A 17,681-nucleotide genomic window follows, 5' to 3' on the forward strand; every position below is an offset into this window, starting at 1 on the left:
GGTACAGATCATGGTAAGTTTTGTTTCACTCGGCTTAGTTTTGCTGTAATTTTGGGCTTTGGACTCAGATATTTAAAAAAAAAATCGCATTTATATGGACTTTTTTCTAAATTCTTTCAGATATTGGGCTGATTTTGTTTTAGCTAACTATGAAGAGTTGCAGATCAAGTTTAACTTTCGTTTTGTTCCGCTAATTTTTGCCAAAACTAAGGGTTAACAACTTTGAAAATGGTTGAAAAATTAAATCACAGTTATACAGACTTTTTTCTATACGCCTCCAGATTTTGAGCTGATTTTTGACCTGTGAGACTACCATCATGTTTGTGTCCACATGTGATATTGAAATTGCAGATTTTTCAACAGTTGGAGACGGGACCATTCGTGTCGCTTTGACATATCTAGTTTGACTTTATAACTGATAAAGGTATAGACGTTACGCGCGATGTTCGTACATGTAAGCGTAACACAACGTCGCGAATATTTCGTAACGTTCAAGCCAAAATTTCGACTGAAACGTTGTTTTTAAGGAAGTGCGACTTTTTTGTAAGACTCCGCAAAATCGACGGTGCTTTTTAACTACTTATTGAAAATTGATGTGTTTTTGATTTTTGAGAAATTAAGAAAAATAGTATTTTCAAAAATCATAAAATTCTCCCATTATAAGAGCACCGATAAGCAAACAATTGACGTAAATTTGAGGTGAGTTCGTTTTTACGTCAAGAAATGGCAGTGCGACAACCTTGTAAGCCTTTGAAAAATCGCTCATAAATTATCATATATTATTTTTCAGGATATTTGTCTTTAAATTCATAAAATTAAGCAAATTAACATTGATGTAGTAAATACAAACACTAACCTTTGTCCATTTTAGATAAATGTTTTTTTGATTCTCAAATCTGGAATCCAAATTATTTTCCCCGTGGGACAAATTTGCCCTTGTAGTATGGATCGCCTTTTTTTCTATGGCGTCATTATAACGTCATAAAAATTACATAAAAGACTGATGGAACCTTTATGTTAAATAATGGGAAAAAAAACGTTTTTCAAAATATTAAATAGTTTAGACGAAAATCATAGTTTAGTGGTTACAATAAATGAAATATGTTACGCGGGACAGACTAGCCGTTTTTTTAATGAAGCTTGTCGCATGGAGCATAAAACATAGTTTCAACAATTATTTTTTTCGTTTTTATAATGAATATGATATCACACAACTATATATTTTGGACTTGCTTCTTGCCAACTACACCGATTTTCCAATGAGGTACGAACATCGCGCCTAACGTCATAGCTATAATCAGTGGCGTGGCTGGGTCTTTTTTTACGTGTACGCCCGAACCTTGGCGAGGGATATGAGGAGTGCCAACCGCTCAATGTTAAGCACCTGCTGGTAGTGGGTATGAAAGGGACGAAGGCCCCGAAAGCTATCGAGAATGAGATACCATAATGATTCCTGTCAGTAAAAAATATTGATAGCAACATACTTTTGAATCTGAATGGTTTATCTGTTTTGGTAAAATTTTGTAATATGTTAACTTATTCATCGTGTTAAACTGGAAGCTAGCCTAATGGTCATTGGTTTTAGAGAAAACGTCCAAACCAATATTACTTTTAAATAAGTTTAAAGGGTGCCGTGAGTGAGCATTCAATCGACAAAAGCACCTTTTAAGAAACACGAGAAAAAAAATTTCTAAGATGTGCAATATAAAAAAGTTTTGGAACACCTAGGACTTCTTCCCACAAAAAGTGAATCAATTTATCATTCCTTTAAAGGGATTTAAAAATAATTTCTTTTTATGTTTTTTCTTGATCTGAAATATTTCGCGACAATCTATGAAGGTTTATAAATTTAACATGTAAAACAATTAATTGCGTAATGAAGAGTCCTGCTATCTGTCTATCAGAAAAGAATAGAAAAATGAACGAAATAAAATGCTTTCAAAATTTTAGCTTTAGGCATTTTTTAGTCATAAAAAAGCTTCTTCGGCATTTTCATAAAATTAATGTAATTGAGAAATAACAGAATGTAAGCCTAAACTGCGACCACTTATTAATTGCAGAAAGAAATTACATTTTGTCCTTAAAATGCGGGAAAATTAAAGATATAATTGCATTATTATCATTGCTCTGAATACTCTTTTGATCGTTTGTGTGAGTTCGATGTCTAGTGGTTATATTATTAATATTAAGACCGATGGCTACAGTGCTGAAGGTCTCGAGTTCGATTCTCACTCGGGGTGCTAAAAATATCAGTACATCAGAAGGGTAATTTTCACCCTCTCACACACATCTCTGGTACCCAGACCGGAGTTTAAACTAGAATGGGTACTTTGGGGGCCTCGGTTGGTCAAAGCTGTTCCCTACTTGACCTGGAGATCAATCTTCTGATATCTCTCTGGTTTGTCTGTTTCCACCGAGTGGCCCGGTGGTTCTCTCCGAGTACTTCGTCTTCCTCCACCATAATAACAGATTTCCCGGTGTCCTAGCACTCCCTTAGTGTTGGGTGGGGATTAAGTTGTCCATGTAAAAATAATTGTCGTATAATACGTTAGTGACACATCTCCATTAATCCCGATAGGGAGTGTACATGGATGCCACTGTACCCTCGCAGCTTTCGAGGGGTTCTTCGGATATCGGAGGCATTTACCAGTACATACATACATAAACAGTTTCGGTCAAACTTTCGTAAAATTTCACGGAGAGTCATGCAAAAGACTATAGGTGTCAGACCACCAATTAAAAATCCCTATCTGTTCAACCAAATTTTGCAATTTTCACAGCTTTCTAAATATTTTACCTTAAGTTTAACTTCAAGGAAACCAGGTATATCCTGAATTGTACATGTATCACCTTCCTACATGCCAATTTTCAACCAATGTTTAAAGTCTTGTAACAAATTTCTGATTTTGAAAAGACAGGTACTACCAAAATAACTCCCGGTTTTCTGGAAATCTTAAATTAGTGTACTATGTAGCGCATTCATCCTGAATTTTTAATGCAAACTCATAGACAAGTGAATTTTGGCTCAAAATGATCTAAATATATTTCCCTTTCACCAGAAGTTTCATTTCTGCAAATTTGTTGGTTAGTTTAAGTAAACAATGACATCAAAAGCACTATTTTGTGTCAAAGTAGGACTACTTTTACATACGTTCTAAATTGGAGGGAGTAATTGGTGGTCTGACACCTAAACACATTCGGAACCTAAATATTGACGCCGCTTTGTCTCGCTTTTGGAACATCAATCACAGGCTTGACAAAAATACCAAAAAAAATGAATCTGAGCAGATAGTGAATTGATTTAAATAAAGAAAAGTACGCAGAATTCATAGTAGATTCAGACTTTTACAAAAGATTCGCACAAATATATTAAATGATCTATTTGAGTAAATTAAGTCCCTTTTTATTCAAAAATTACAATCCATTGAAAAAAGAAGCACAAGGCTGATGTGCTTTTGACCAGTTTTTCTTATTCTATGTCGATTATTTGTTTTATTTTCAGAATGCAAGTGTACGCCCGGGCGTTTTGACGTAAACGTAGCTACGTACATGCTAATAAATATATATCCTTTAAATCCTCTTTGGACAGCAAAACTTTTTTTTACTATCCTGTATTCTGGACTAGTATAATTGTGTATATATCAAAATAAAATAAAAATATTTTGAATATACTTAAGTTATGATATTGCGAACAGTAAAACGAATTTCACTGTATATTTAAACCTTTTCAGACAATGACTGCTGGAATTTCACTTGGAAATGTTTATTATTTTTAGTGTTACCCGTTGATATGTCGGTTCTCTTTGGACAGCAAAACAGTATATTTATTATCCTGAACCCTTTAAAAGATCAAGTGAAAAAAAAAAATTCAAGATTATATTTTTATGAAGTCTGTTGAAATTAAACCTATAAGTTCATGTTATAGCTATATATAGATATTCCCGAGTGTTGTTCTCTAGACAGCAAAACTTTAAAAAAAAAAAAACCTATCTTTTTCTTGTCTCCGTATAAGCACCCTTTATAAGGATCACCACCATGAGTTATGGAGTATAAACTAAAAGGAAGCGTTTGGAGCCTGTATCGGTACAGATTAATGTGAACATTTGCCTATCCCAAGCCAGGCCGTGACGGGTCTTGTACCAGAAAGTTAACCTTCCCTATCATAAAATTTGCCGGAAACAAGTCCTGAAACGAGTTTTATATTATGCATAGTAGATAGTTTCCCGCCGCCTGTCAAAGTATGTTTCCTGAAACGAATCGTTACGATTGTGAAAGAAATGGTAAGAATAGACGGTTTTTGTCAAACAAACTAAAAAATATATCAAATATGTTGTGTATACACACAGAAGTATGTTAGAATAAGACGTGCAAGTTGAAATGCTGGTCCCAGCTGGTGCAGTGGTGGTTCTAGTTCCAAACAACAGTAAAACATACACATGTAATACTAAAAAGTGGTATCAGGTCCGTTCGCGCCCAATATACTTTCTAAAAAGTCATAGTTTTACTTTACAAGCAGAGGCGAATCCACTGACTGCCTAAGAGGGGGCCGACTTCCAGTCATGCTCCAGTGAATCCCTAACTAACCAAGTTTTTCCCACAAAAAAGGGGGATGATGGTTTTTATGGTGGAGGATGCTGTTCATTCATATTTTACAGAGGATTTATTGTGTGTTTTAATGTACATATACTGTTAACATTAATCGGTCTCATCCGAGTACTCCTAAACAGGAGGGAATTACGAAAGAAGAAGAAGAAGAAGAAGGACCCCATGCCCTCAATCCAAATCCGCCTCTATCATGTCTATGTTCTAACTAGTATATCTTTGACTCAGACCCGTAGCTAGGAATTCCTAAAAAAGGGGGGGGGGGGAGGTATTTGGACTTACAAACTCAACTTTAACAGTTACAATTCCAACAGAACCTTGAGTTTAACAGTGCTTGTATTTGTTTTCAAGGGATGGGTTCATCCGAACCCCCTCTGAATAAGGGTATGTTTGACTACCCAATAGGGTCTTGCACGTGACGGTCTGTAAATAGACAGTTCACAAATTGTACAGAGTATCAATGGCACTGGCTACAATTACCTTGAAACCAAGTGACATATAATACTGTATAGTTATTGTTATGTTGGACATAGTTGGACATTAATGTTTGCAATGCTAGGCTGGGTTAGTAAGAGATTAATTATAAATGTAACAAACTATTTGTGTTTCGGTTTAGATTGTATTATTGTTATTGCACATTTTTTCTTGTTTGAATTGTTTTACATTGTCTTATCGAGGCCTTTTATAGCTGACTATGTGGTATGGGCTTTGCTCATTTTTGAAGGCCGTACGGCGTACGGTGACCTATAGTTGTTAATTTCTTTTTTATATGTTAGATTTATTAAAATTTAAACCGACTTTATCCTGAATTTTAGTTTTTTTGCTGAATTCTCCAATATATAATCGATAAAAATCATGAAAATGATAAATTTAGTTATTATTATTTTTTCTATTATTATTTTTTCTATTATTATTTTTATTTTTTTTATTCAAAAAATTTATATTATTATAATATTGGTCAAATAGTTTTTAAGTATTTATTGTTTTAATAATATGTTCTTCAAGATAAAACTACAGTTTAGTAGTGCCAAAGGTAAATAATAAAGTTCATTGGTTCCATGTTTAAAAGAAAATTGCAGCATCACTTGTTTGTGGTGCATGGGTGGCTGTCTTTAATTGTTCCACCTGACCAAAAATTTGTAAAACATGCACCCAAAAGTACAAACTGGATGTGCTGAAGCTGCCATTGAAAAACAATGAATAATATAAAAGAAAAACAAATGATATGTGGTATCCATTTATGACACAAAATCAGTACAAGCACAGCAAAAAATAACACACGAAAAGCAAAGGAACAGTGCTTTTATTGTTGTTTTTAATCTCAGAGTCACAGTCAGTCAGGGGTACTACTTGTACAAGTAGAAGTAAATAATATATACTTAGGCCTAAATTAAAATATTGTTTGTTTCCCCAATCCCGACCCTGCCAAGCCAGGTGTGGGTAGGTAGGTAGGGAAATAATTTTATTTTTCCAAAGAGGTTGAAGATTATCGGACGATCCGGCAAGCCTGAAAATCCAAAATGAATAAAATAATATTTGACTTAGTTTTGACAATACAATTTTATGAGTAGCACCAATTTTGCAGGGTCGGTCGGGATTGGGGAAACAAACAATATTTTATTTTAGGCCTTATATAAGTTAATTATTTACTTCCTCAAGTTGTACCGTTTGGAGGCACACATATAGAATTCTGAAGCATGTCCGGAGAATACGGATAAAAGAATAACGTAGAAACTTCTGTCTCGTGTGTGTATTGATTTTTTTTTCGTCACTTCCTCTGATTAATTTGCTTTTTCTATGACGTCCATAATTGCGAATCCACCTCAAGGTATTTTATGTATGTCTAAAAGATTAATTCCTAAAAAGTAGTTATCAATAGAACTTTGTTTAATCAGGGATGATTCCAGGTGTTTTCAAATGGGTTACTTGAACATCAAATTGGGAATTTTTATCCCAATTGGGAATTTTTTATGCATACAATCTAAAACGAAATAATATCATTTTCCTGACCTGTAAAAACAGAAAATGTATATTAAGTTTCACCTGTACACTGATTGAAGAAGTTATTGGATTCAGACCAAGGAAGTTGTAATGTAAAGTTATTAATATATAATTATAATTATATATATACATGAATACCATTGTACATGATGCACTATCATCTTAACTTTGGTAAACCAGGCATATATGTAGGACTCTAAAGTGCGATGGGGATGCTAAAGTACGATTGTCTCGCTTAAGTGCGATGGTCTACGCTAAAGTCCGATGCCTCCATACGCTAAAGTGCGATGGTCCGCCAAAGTATAGACGTACAAAACGTAGTATACAATTTATAAGATATCTGATAAAGAAAACTATATATGGGATATCTTATAAACTATAAAAGATATCTCATAAATTTTATAACATATCTCATGAACTATGTAAGATAAGTTATAAACTTAATAAGATATATTACAAACTATATAAGATATCTTTTCATGAATGGTCCATCATCAATATTATTTTCAAAAACGCTCAAACTTTTGTCTTTTGAGGAAATTGAGCAAAATATAAAATAATTTCTTTTACAAAACAAGTTTTAATCAAGTTACATAACCGGCTCTGCTGGGTGATCTGCTTTTATAAGATCGGCACCCATTAAAATTTATTCTTCAATGTTATATGAAAATTTGACTTTGTTCTTTGCCGAGGTCTGCTTTGACACCAATTTTTACAAAAAGCATGTTTTGGTCAACCTGCTGAGCGATCTGCTTTTGCAAATTCAAATACTCCAATAAAATTGTATTCAATTGAATCTGGCTGCTAAAATTGTTTACCTCACGTTGACATAATTAAATTGTTGTTAATAAAATGCGATCGTAGTCAGCATTCTCATCTGGATTTTACTACGTTTTGACGTCAAACTATGAAAAATTATAGTTGCCGTAATCGGTGACTGAAACTTTTCCGGAAATACCGATTTTTATTTTATTATCCTGATTTGAGAATTTATATTCACAAACATTTTTTGGTGGCCGTTGGCAAATTTAAGGGCCGCTAAGCGGCCCTAAACTATATGGACCATAATTTGCTATTGGGCTCCGTTTCCTATAACTATAGAAAAGTGATAAAATTTGAATTACTGTAAGAAAAGTTGTAACTACATCTAAAGATGCCATTATTTTTATTAACATACAAGTGTATGCTACTCTTCCCTAGAAAAAAAATTGAAATATACGAATTTCCAAGATTCTACAACCGTATTTTTGTGTCGTTTCTCGCGTTACTTTTTGCTTCCGAAGAGCATAACGCTGACTGATTTATAGATAAGCGTCACCGGCAAATTCGTAACTTTTGCTTTCAAATAACAAAGAACATCGACCAATAAGAATAGTGAGAAGAAAATGCCGAGAACTATAAGTATTTATGTAGCAGATGTAAGAACAGTGGCGTGATTTTTGTGTCCGATTTCGTAACGCAAATTTTAGATGATGTAATCTGCTTTGTTGTAATAGAATTCTTAAAAACAATATGCAAATATGAACTCTCGGGAGATGTTCAAACAGGTAAATCAGAGATGATTTACATTCTTGTTTTGATCTTCGTAATAGTTAAGTAAGAAAATGACGTTATCGTTATGCGTTACATTTCACACGAAACAGAAGTCCAGTTATTTATTAAAATTGTTTTTGTCCTTAAGTTCTAATCATTTCCGGTCATACGTGAAACATGTGACTAACATGTGATCACGCCCTTACAGCCGGACATACGATATACTAGTTCTAAACATTGTTTTTGTTTCCAACGGGATGTTAGCAAACATAATCTGTAGACTTGTTTCGACTTGTTTAAAAAAGGAAAAGACAATTTTCAAATAGATTGCGCCGGGGGTCTATTATTATTCTTATGTGCATAATGTTACATACGATCTTGTGTGAAAATAAATGCCCAATGACTTGACAAAATCGATTTCAAATTTGACCGACGTTTAAACACACTACGTTTCCCAATAACGATGTAAAGGGTCCTTGGAAAATTCAATCGAAATTACGTCTCTTATCATGGTGCCGATGTTCGTTGGATTGATTTTGCTTCAGCAGTAAATATTACTGGATATTTTAGGTGAATAAAGATAATTAAATGAAAAATGCATGTTAATATACCGTTACACTAGAAATGTACAAAGTTGGTAACTTTGTCACAATTTTTTATTATTTTTTTTTATTCATGTTCTGCAAACACTTTTCAGAAACGCAATAAACTTGTCAAAGGAAAAGTAAACTTTTACCAGGCATGACTTGAAAGGAAGTACTTTATTGATTTTAGCCCACTAAAGTAGGTTAAAATGTGGAAACCATGTAGATGGTGTACAGGTCACAAATATCACATGGTGCCTATTTTAAAGATTTTAATTCCAAGTTAAAAGTTTTTTTCTTTACTGGATTTAAAGAATTTTACATTGCCAATGATTTGGAATAAATTTTATTTAACTGGAATTTCAAAACCAAATATAAATATATTTTTTTGGCCAAAACATCAAGATACAACGATTATGGTATCCTGTATCAATGAAGAAAATATGGAAAATTCTGAATAAATTGTACTAATTGTTTTCAAAACAAGCACATATTTAGGAGTTTTATAATACTGTTACATTTAAGATGGATTTTAAGAAAAAGTATACTGTTCAGATTATTTTAAGCAGATTTTGCAATAAAATAAAACTAAAAAAATGCTTTCGGTTTCTTATGGTTTCCTGTCACGTTTAAAAAAAACTTTAATATAACATTGAAAATAGATTTTAAATATTAACATGAAGCAAGTAACACTAGTAATGGTGTTTATTTATGCCTTTTGAATTATATTGTGCAAAATAAAGAAAATAAAGATTGGTTTCCTGTTTGGTTTCCTGTTATGTAAACGGTGAATCAAAATGTATTAATTTTTTCTCGAAAAACTCAATTGTTCCATTCATACTATTCTAACACCAACACAACCCACAAAATAAAAGTTAAAATTTTAGAACTTATAAAAAAGGATACAAAAAGAAACCAAAGGCCGAATACCAAATTATGGTCCATATAGTGGAATCATCCCTGTTTTATCTCCAGGATTTTTTAAAAAAAATGACGGGAGTACTTTCAAGATGTTCCTATGGAGCAGGGATGGGGTAATTAAAAATGTAATGGTAATTAAGTGTAATGCATTACAATTTTCCATGTAATTGAATGTAATGTGTAATTGAGCTTTTTTTTTAATTACATGTAATGGTAATTTAATTAAATTCAAAATTTGGTGACTATGTGGAACGCATCTATCCAATCGAACTAGAGATAAAGGATACTATAGATACAGTTATGTCGGCTTCATATCTTGACTTACATCTAGAAATTGACAATGAGGGTCGGTTGAAAACAAAACTTTACGACAAAAGAGATGATTTCAGCTTTCCAATTGTGAACTTTCCATTTCTAAGTAGCAACATTCCAGCAGCACCTGCATACGGGGTATATATCTCCCAATTGATACGATATTCCCGTGCTTGCATTTCCTATCATGATTTTCTTGATAGAGGTTTGCTGCTCACAAGGAAGCTATTAAACCAAGAGTTCCAAATGGTGAAGTTGAAATCATCCCTTCGTAAATTTTACGGACGCCATCACGAGTTGGTTGACCGTTATGGAATAACCGTTTCACAAATGATATCGGATATGTTCCTTACGTCGTAACTACAATCCCCTTCCCTTTCATGAATATGACCTACCGAATTAGACTATTTACCGGATTTGTAATCACTTAAGCAACACGACGGGTGCCACATGTGGAGCAGGATCTGCTTACCCTTCCGGAGCACCTGAGATCACCCCTAGTTTTTGGTGGGGTTCGTGTTGTTTATTCTTTAGTTTTCTATGTTGTGTCGTGTGTACTATTGTTTTTCTGTTTGTCTTTTTTATTTTTAGCCATGGCGTTGTCAGTTTGTTTTAGATTTATGAGTTTGACTGTCCCTTTGGTATCTTTCGTCCCTCTTTAATTAATTACATTGAAAAAAGCATGTAATGCTCAATTCCTTTTGAATTACATTTCAATTACATGTACTTTTATGGTGTTACAGTGAAGGATTTGTGTTAAATAATATAAATTGTAAAATTATATGTATTTTTCAAAAATTAATATCAATGCTTTTTTAATATATGAAGTCTGTAATCTATTTTGAAGTTTTTATATCATTTATTTGGCCTACAGATTTTTTTTGAATAGTCTTATAATTTGAAAAATGTGATAATCATATATAAGGATTGTTCAATTTTTAAGAAAGATCTTTAACTATTAAAATAGATTGAAAAGTAATAAACACCTTGTTTAACAAAAACAATAAAATGTGTCACTGTGAAACATCTTTCTGAGACAGATCATTTAGAATTTAAAATCACTGCATACAATCATTTTGTCAAATTAGTACATGTATACACAAAAGGATTATAGAAATAAAAATTAACAGCTGTAAAAACAAACAGCAATTAATCAGATTAAAATGTCCAGGGGCAATGCCACTATTACAGATATTTTATCTAATTAGCAAATATTGCTAATATTTAGACATTATATATACATTGTTTGTACTAAAAATTATTTTCAATATTGTGACAAGCACACTTTTTAATATTTTTAAAGTGAAATAAAAAAATATTTTAAATTCATTTATAATTTCTTTATTCATATTATGTTTAATTCAAATGAGATGCTAAAATACCCCTTCAAGTTGATGTATTGGCAAGTTAATAGGAACAAATTCCCTCTCCTATCAATATAATGATCTTCTTATCATAAAACTTCCATATCCTGATCAAGCAATATCTTGCACAACATTAGCTCCTGTCGAAAGACTTTTTACAATTGCTGTTTTCAGACCAGAAGATTCAGACTAATTAACAAAACATTAAAATAACTATATTAAATGATTATCAAATGCAACGCTTAAATTATGCTTTATACATGAATATTTTACACATGCATTATATATACAATGTACATGTAAAATATTGTTAAAAAAATTTCATGATGAAATGTAATGTGTAATTTAATTAATTACTTCAGTAAAGTAATTGTAATTTAATCAATTACATTTCAAAAACTGTGTAATGTGTAATAAGTGTAATTGACCATTTTTGCAATGTAATGTGTAATTTAATTAATTACATTCCAATGTAATTGACCCCAAGTCTGCTATGGAGGCTACTCTATTCCTTTGTGAATGAATCAATAGGCAAGATAATTGCGACTCCAATAGAATATATTTTGTTTGATATTAAAACGTTATTTTATCCGATAGATTTTTTTAAATTATTTTAATCGAATATGATGATTATTAGTTATCAATAGAATCATCACTTTGCATCCGTCGTCCGTCGTTGTCGTCCGTCGTTAGCTTTTACAAAAATGTTTTCCTCTGAAACTGCTGGGCCAAATTAAACCAAACTTGGCCACAATCATCATTGGGGTATCTAGTTTAAAAAATGTGTGGCGTGACCAGGCCAACCAACCAAGATGGCCATCATGGCTAAAAATAGATCATAGGGGTAACATGTAGATTTTGGCTTATAACTCTGAAACCAAAGCATTTAGAGCAAATCTGAAATGGGGTAAAATTGTTTATCAGGTAAAGATCTACAAATGTATCTGCCCTGAAATTTTCAGACAAATCAAAAACTGGTTGTTGGGTTGCTGGCCCTGAATTGGCAATTTTAAGGAAATTATACTGTTTTTTAGCTCACCTTTCCTAAAAAGGAAATGTGAGCTTTTGCCATCACTTGGCGTCCGTTGTCGTCCGTCGTCGTCGTCGCCGTAAACTATTTCAAAGATCTTCTCCTCTGAAACTACTGAACCAATTCAAACCAAACATCATCTGATTGATTCCTAGGGTATCTAGAATAAAGTTTGTGTTTTAATTCCCATTTCATCAAAAAACATGGCCGCCATGGCTAAAAATAGAACATAGGTGTAAAATGCAGTTTTTGGCTTATATCTCAAAAACTAAAGCATTTAGAGCAAATCTGACATGGTAAAAATGTTCAATAGGTCAATATCTATCATCCCTGAAATTTTCAGAAGAATCAAACAACCCATTGTTAGGTTGCTGCCACTTAATTGGTAATTTTAAGGAAATTTTGCATTTTTGGGCATTATCTTGAATATTACTATAGATAAAGAGAAACTGTAAACAGCAAAAATGTTCAGCAAAGTAAGATCTACAAATAAGTTCATATGACCAAAATTGTCAATTGACCCCTTAAAGAGTTATTGTCCTTTAATGACAATTTTACACAATTTGTTCATCATATTTGCAATTTTACACAATTTGTTCATCATATTTGCTAATTTATATATTATTTCATCCTTTCATTTTGCAAAAAAAACAAAGAAATTGTTTCAGACCAATATTTATGATTTATAATTTAAACCTCCCACCCCCATAAAACCAAAGGATTTTTTTTTTTGGGTGTAGGGGGTATAAAGAATTTCTCTGTCTATCTGTCCATATTTTTTGTAAGAACAACTCCTTTATGTATGTGTAATGAGACAACTCTTCACAAGAAACCAAATGACATAGAAATCAACAATCATACGGCCTTCATCAATGAACAAAGATCAAACAGCATTGTCGGCTATATGTTGGCTTACTTTTAGAAAATCTTCCTTTGAAACTGCTGTATCAATTTCAGCCAAACTTAGGCTGAATGAGTTTCAGAGTATCTAGTATAAATTTTATATTTTATTTCCTTGTACGTCAAGAAACAACTGCTAGGGCTAAAACAGAACATAGGGGGAAAATGCTTTTTTTTGTCTTGCCTGCAACTTTTGTCGCAAAAAACCGAGACTTAGGGATAGTGATCCGGCGGCAGCGTTAACTCTTGACTTAAAAGCTTAATATTTCAGAAGGTAGACGACTTGGATACTTCATACTTTGTATATAGATGCCTTATGTTACGAACTGTCCATCTGTCATATGACCATTGGCCTTGACCTCATTTTCATGGTTCAGTGACCACTTGAAAAAAAAGTTCAAATATTTTGCAATGTTAATTTCTCACTTATTATAAGTATAAATAGGTAATAATAAGTAACTATATTTGGTATGTGCGTACCTTGCAAGGTCCTCGTCTCTGTCAGTCAGTTTTCACATGACCTTGACCTCATTCCATGGATCAGTGAACAAAGCTAAGTTTACAGGGTTAAGTCCATATCACAGAAACTATAAGCAATAGGTCTTCTATATTTGGTGTGTGGAATGATTGTAAGGTGTACATGTCCAACTGGCAGGTGTCATCTGACCTTGACCTCATTTTCATGGTTCAGTGGTTAAAGTTAAATTTTGGTGTTTTGGTCTATTTCGAAGATACTATTAGCATTCAGTCAATTATATTTGGTGTATGGAATGATGGTAAGGTGTACATGTCCAACTGACAGGTGTCATCTGACCTTGACCTCATTTTCATGGTTCAGTGGTCAAAATTAAATTTGTGTGTTTTGGCCTATTTCTCAGATACTATTAGCATCCAGTCAATTATATTTGGTGTATGGAATGTTTGTAAGGTGTACATGTCTGTCTAGCAATAATCATCTGACCTTGACCTCATTTTTATGGTTCATTGGTCAATGTTAAATCATCAATGATTTGGTCTTTTTATCAGATACTATAGCGATAGTAGAACTATATTTGGTGTAGGGAATAATTGTAAGGTGTACATGTGTATGTCTGTTTAGTAAGTGTAAGTTGATCTTGACCTAATTTTCATGGTTCATTGGTCAAAGTTATTTTTTATGAGGTTATTTCTGAGATAATTTTAGCAATAGGTAAACTTGATTTGTTGTATGGAACATGTGGAATGAGTGTATGAACTACATTTATGTCTGAAAGGGTTTATCTCGCCTTCATCTCAAGTACAGTTAATTTAATGTAATGCTTGGGGTATACAATGTTTTTTTATACTTTCATCATAAATTATGTTATGAACACGAGACAAACGAGACATTTCAGTGTGTCCACTCATGTTTTTGCTTTTGAAGAAGATATGACAGAATCGAAGAACCATTTATATAAATTGAAAACCCAAAATAATCATTGATGGAAGATTTAAGCAAAAAATTTAAGGTGAGCGATTCAGGCTCTTGAGATATCTTGAATATTATTATAGATAGAGGTACACTGTAAACAGCAATAATGTTCGGCAAAGTAAGATCTACAAATAAGTCAACATGACCAAAATGGTCAGTTGACCCCTTTAGGAGTTATTGCCCTTTATAGTCAATTTTTGACCATTTTTCGTTAATCTTAGTTATCTTTCACAAAAATCTTCTCCTCTGAAACTACAGGGCCAAATTAATCCAAACTTTGCCACAATCATCTTTGGGGTATCTTGTTTAAAAAATATGTCTGGTGACCCAGCCAACCAACCAAGATGGCCACCATGGCTAAAAATAGAACATAGGGGTTAAACTTTCACCAGGAACTCTCAAAGATAGGTATTTTTAAGCCAAAGAACGTATAAAAGAGGATAGGAAATAATTACCAATGAAGGAAATACACATTCGCTCCTTATTATATGTACGTTCAAAGTCAGAAGCACGCAGTTTAGTAACTGTCGTTAATAAAAATAAGTCTGTTACATTTCTTTTCCTTTGTAAATTGTTAATGCCATTAGTTTTCTCAATTGAATTGGTTCTTATTTTTCATCTCGGGGCGGGACCTTTTAAAACCGACTATTTTTTCATTGTTGAAGGTCGTGTGGTTGCAATTGTCTATATTTGCCGCTTATAGCTTTTTGATTTGGCCTTTCTTGAACAGTTGTGCCATTGGCAATCATAATACATCTCCTTATTTTTGTTCATTGTTCAAAACATGAACATAAAAATAATTTAAATTTCGGTGAAGACATATGCATGTGTTCGTTACAAAATTATACTTTGCATTTGTGTAAGGCCAATTAAAATTAATTGATAGATTATCATCCCCGCCCGCCCCATTTCCGGATTTTGTTCATTTCCGTTTACCGGTAACCTTTTAAATTTCGTTTCATTCAAAGCTTCCTGTTTCAAATTTCGGTTTTGTACCTTGAGTAAATCTAGGGTTACACTAATGACTGGACCGAATGACAGGACCGAATGACAGGACCAAATGAAAAATGCTAATAACTTTTTCATTTCTCAAAGGATTGAACTCAAATTTGAAATATAATAAGATTTCATCATTTGATAAATAGATTTAAGAAAAAAAAAGAAAAAAAATTGTAAGAAACTTAAGAAAACGTGACATGACCAACTCTGATAATGACAGGACCAACATCGAGAATGACAGGACCAAATAAAAATGCTAATAACATTTTTATTTTTCAAAGGAATTATTTCAGATTTGAAATATAAAATGGTATGTCATATTTTGAAACTAAAATGTTATAAAAAATATAAATTTATTTTCAAAAACTTTCGAAAACGTGACATGACCATCGCTGACTGCCAGGACCAATCTCGACAATGACCGGACCAGATGAAATTGCTAATTTCTCTTTTATTTCTCAAAATATTTTTCTGAAATTTGAAATATAATAAGATTTTATCATTTTATACATAGATTTAAGAATTTTTTTTTTTAAATTGTAAGAAACTTTAGAAAACGTGACATGACCAACTCTGATAATGACATGACCAACATCGTCAATGACAGGACAAAATAAAAATGCTAATAACTTTTTTATTTTTCAAAAGAATTATCTCAGATTTGAAACATAAAATGATATGTCACATTTTGAAACATTTATGTTATAAAAAATATAGATTTATTTTCAAAAACTTTCAAAAACGTGACATGACCATCGCTGACTGACATGACCAACCTCGACAATGACCGGACCAAATGAAATTGCTAATTATTCTTTTTTTTTTCGCAGAATATTTCTCTGAAATTTTAAATTACCATTTCATACATAAATATAAGAAAAAGGTATAAAAAGCTTGCTGAAATGTGACCTGGTTAACGTTGTCAATAACAGGACAATCCTCGACAATTAATGACAGGACCAAATAAAAATGCTAATTATGCATAACATTTGTCAGAATATTCCTCTCAAATTTAAAATAATGACAATTTAGACCATTTTGCACATCATATTAGAAAAATATATAAAAAAAACCCGTATTGAAAGCTTGCGGTTGTGTGACCTGACCAACATCGGCTACATTACTGATGATCTGGCCAATGAAAAAAATCAAAATTTCTTTCTTATTTTAATGAAATTGTTCAGTTCTGATCCATAATTAGTAAGATTATATCTTATAAATACAGGAAAATATATTCTATGGTGGTTAAAAATCTTGACCTAGCTACTTATCGTATGTTGGCAGAGAGTCACAGGTCAAAAAGACACGAATTATCCCTATATTTAAGAAAGAGATCTTGAAATATTTATATGTTATTACATATATAATCATTTTATATAATATATCAGTTCATTAAACTATAGATAAATTCAGATTTATTGAATTATCATCATAATATTTCTTGACATAATGAAGCCCAATTTAAGCCACTTTGGAAAGGTATCAAACCTTTTAAAGTAGTCCGTGAAAATGTTTGATTCAGTGTATTTTATGAAAATATTTAAAACTACTTAGAAATCATGCATGCAAGGGTCGGGCACACTTCAAGAAATGTTTATTTGTTTATTATTACTATCAAGATAGACCCTGCATATACTCAAACATACATGGAAATAATTATTTACTGTTCTGAAAATATTAATAAAACAACGACATGAACTATCATGTGATTTTAATTACTGTCATCACAATCTTTATTGGATTTATCAACTTATTTATGGCTTATGTCACACCTTTTGTTTGTTACCTTATAATTATTTTCAGACGTGTCAGATTATGACCGGTAATTAATATACAAAATATTTTGAATGAATGAATGAATGATCTTTATTCTCATCAAACCAAATGCATAGTTACAGAGAAGATATTACAGTGATATATATAACATACATAAGATATAGCATGTGTGAAATATCAATTAATATGATAAATATTTACACCAAAGA

General features: G+C 32.2%; 1 protein-coding gene across 1 annotated transcript in view; it reads left to right on the plus strand.

The window, feature by feature from the left end:
* The window catches only part of LOC139499213 (uncharacterized), a 327,861-nt gene that overhangs the window by 234,735 nt on the left and 75,445 nt on the right, over positions 1–17,681 (plus strand). The gene's annotated exons all lie outside the window — the stretch shown is intronic.

The sequence above is a fragment of the Mytilus edulis genome, chromosome 12 (assembly GCF_963676685.1).
Source record: "Mytilus edulis chromosome 12, xbMytEdul2.2, whole genome shotgun sequence".
Taxonomy (NCBI): domain Eukaryota; kingdom Metazoa; phylum Mollusca; class Bivalvia; order Mytilida; family Mytilidae; genus Mytilus; species Mytilus edulis.